We start from the raw sequence: 3,498 nt of genomic DNA, 5'->3' as shown, positions 1-3,498 counted from the left end.
TAGCGGCGGTTAAAAGCGCCGCAGAATCTGTAATTTCTTCCGCCTCTATTTTGCGGCGGTTTCTAATCGCCGCAAAGTTCTACAGTGATTTTTAAAATAATTTTTTTATTACTGTACATTGAATTGCGGAAAAAGTTTTTCAATTTTTTTAAAAAGTCAAATTATATATTCAATCAATATATAATCTTTATAATATGATCTCATTAAATAAAATGAAGCTTATAATCTTTATAAAATGACCTCTTTAAATAAAATGAAGCTTATAATCTTTATAAAATGACCTCTTTAAATAAAATGAAGCTTATAATCTTTATAAAATGATCTCTTTAAATAAAACAGCATGCACACTTGCTAACATCATATTTAGCTTACAAACACCTTGGAAATATGTCAAATGTACTAGCACTTTCATCCACCCAAATGTATTCAAATGATTCATAAAAAGAAACTTACAGAATAGAAGTAAGGATTGCATCATCCAAGAAAACCATAGGTTGAGGGACTACTTTGGGATGTGCAAACTGAAAATGTATGGAGTCAAGCAATATCTGGTTCAAACCTATTATAGAAAAATCTTTTGCTCAACATCCATGAGATAAGATCTTAATTATTATCCATCATCATATATATTCTTTATTGCTCAAATCGGTGCAATTTAAACCTATCTCTTTTCTAGAGCTTCCCCAAGTCAGGTGACAGCTCAGCTATTATGGTTTTGTTCTAGCAGAATTAATTATCTATTAGAAGGTAGCTAGGGGGCAGTTGAAGATAACTGAATTGAGGCCAGACTATATGTGCATAAAACCAGCTCACAGTTAATCAAAGTCAAGAATCCATATTCAGAGACTTTCAGAGAACATATTTTAGTCTCTTTCTCTGCACTCCTCTACTTTCCGACATTTTCTTTCAGTTTCTTTCATTTGCTAAGAAGCTTCAAATCATCACATGTTGATACAAAAGTGCAGGGATACAAAGATAAGAGTGAAAGATAAATAGAAAACAGAGAAGAGCAGAGGAAACATTGAAACAAGATGAACACACTTGAAATCTAAAGCTTCAATACCTGGTTAGGTGGCCCTTGACCTCCAAACTGTTGAATGAAAGAATTCATTCGTTCCTCTAAAGCTTGAAATTTTGATTGCATGGCATTCCATTCAGCCAATGTGATGCCAGCAAATTGCGAGCTACTAGAGCTGCTACCAGATTCCAACACTTGAGATGGACAAACACCAAAGCCCATGCCTCTCACGTATCCTGAGCTATAAAATATGCCACATACAAATTATACAATTTTCAGCTAAGAAGTTTAGATGAATAATGAGCTTCTATTAGCTTTCAAACCAAACTAATTTTGAAGTCAAGCATACATAATTTCTAATTTAGATTTATTTTGATGCGTGTTCCATGATAAGAACAACCCAAACATGGCACTAGTACATGTCTTGCAAGTTAAACTAGGTACCAATGTTGTGTGTGCTTTTACTTGTGGCTTATACAGTACTATGTATAACAATACCAACGTTTCTTCTATGTACATGACAGTAAAATCTGCAGTTGCAAAACAGGCTTATAGACAATTGAAAAGTCTAATCACAAATTCCATCAAAACATTCTATACCATGAATCTAGAAATAGAGAATATACTACTCCAGTAATATAAGCTCCAATTTCCCAACATTTAGGCACCAAAGGCACAACCACCCTTATACTTCTTAATTTCAGTAATCACAAGCAATTACCCGACAGAGAATATACTACTCCAGTACACTCCCACATACAGTGATTGGGCTCATAAATCATAACAGGCAGGATATGTAATACAGAAATTACATTCAGTAATATCAGCATGGATAAAAAAAAAAATTCAAACCTCATGTGAAATAATTAAATATCATTATATCAAAGATAAACAAGCAATGTGAAGTCAAACCTTGGAAATGGTTAGTGCTGGACTCCACTGTTCTTTAAGAATGTCAAGGCATATACTGCCATTACTGTTGATCTTTGGGTGAAATACCTTGGTCCTAAATGCCACCTGCAGTTGTTAAGCAGATTAATTTTGTTAGTTCTAAACTCAGTCTCAAAAGAAGTTCAATATAGTACCAACAAGTAATTTGACAGGATAAAGCTAAAAAATCCTATTGAAATTTGGATGCATTGCATATCAAATGACAACTTGGAATAAGACTGGATTAGGAAAAATTGCCAATCAAAGGATCAAACAGTTTCAAAAAGTCTCAAGCTATAAAATGAAAATCAGTAAGACAACACACCAGCTTTGTCAATTTTAGCAGCAAGAGCTCCTCCAATTATTCAAAGAATCAACAACAGGGTTACATCACACATTTCATAAAACGAAAACTTTTGAAAGGCACTGTGACCAATTTTTCCTGCATTGAACTATACCAAAATCTCACGTGCAAAACTAATTGGGTGTGATAAACAAATTTTTCTAGCATTGACCTATTTGAGCAATTAGATCAGTACATGAACTAATCATTCCACAACCAGAAACACATAATTTGAACCATTTATCACAAGTCAACTGATATCACTACATAGGTATAGCATTGGCTGAAAAAGAAAGTGGAACTGTATGTGCCAATGAGTCAGTTCAGGTAGAAGGATACAGAAGCTTCAGAGCTGCGATGTAATCAAACCTAGAAACGTGCATATTTCAAAATCAAAATCAAACTTAAACCACTAATCATCTTCAATTTGAACGAATGGAAGAAATCGAAGCAGAGAGGGCTCACCTTGTTTGGATCCGAAGCAGAGCGTGCGCAGTGGAAGAAATCGAACCCAGGAAACCACTCGATTTTGCCAAAACAAGAGAAATTTGAGCCATAATTCCTAAGCAAACCACAAACCTGAAATCGATGATTTAATCGTGAGAAATCGAAGAAACCAAACCATCAAATCGCAGTGGAAGAAATCGAAGAAACCAAACCCAGAACGAAGTGCTTACACTTCAATCCATGAGGTGAGGTGGGAGTCGCGATCTGAAAGGTTCAAGCCATGGAGTTCGCCATCGCTGAGAGGTTCAATCAGAGTTCGCCATGGAGTGGGAATCGTGAAGTGAAGGAATGCGATCTGAGAGAGGCTGAGAACAGTGAAGGAATCGTGAAGTGAGGTGAGATGAAAATCGCGATTTGGAATCGTGAAGTGAGGTGGGGTTTATTTTAGGGTTTCTGGTTTAATCATTCTGCGGCGCTTGGTTGAACCGTCTCAGGTTTAACCGCCGCAAACTCGTAAAAAACCGCTAATAATTGAAAATAACCCCCGCAAATCGCACAAAAACTGCGGCGGCTGGCTTAACCGCCTGAACAAGCGCCTCAATTACTCATTTTGCGGCGGTTTTTGCGTAACCGCCGCAAAATGCCCGCCGCTAAGTGTCCGTTTTGTTGTAGTGATCACAGAGACCCTATAGGAAGTGATGGAACAATTTTGGGGAATTCACAATGGTTATGGCTGGAGAGAGAGCTGAAGGGTCCATCA

General features: G+C 36.6%; 1 long non-coding RNA gene across 1 annotated transcript; it reads right to left on the bottom strand.

The window, feature by feature from the left end:
- Positions 1–309: 309 nt before the first annotated feature.
- Positions 310–3,146, bottom strand: LOC130733357 (uncharacterized). The gene is made up of 5 exons (XR_009017450.1): positions 2,969–3,146; positions 2,757–2,870; positions 1,931–2,035; positions 1,064–1,259; positions 310–559 (listed from the first exon to the last, which is right to left on the bottom strand). It is a non-coding gene; the product is annotated as an uncharacterized LOC130733357 (long non-coding RNA).
- Positions 3,147–3,498: the final 352 nt, after the last annotated feature.

This window comes from Lotus japonicus, chromosome 1 (genome assembly GCF_012489685.1).
Source record: "Lotus japonicus ecotype B-129 chromosome 1, LjGifu_v1.2".
In the NCBI taxonomy this organism is placed as follows: domain Eukaryota; kingdom Viridiplantae; phylum Streptophyta; class Magnoliopsida; order Fabales; family Fabaceae; genus Lotus; species Lotus japonicus.
This window is presented reverse-complemented; position numbering and strand designations above follow the sequence as displayed.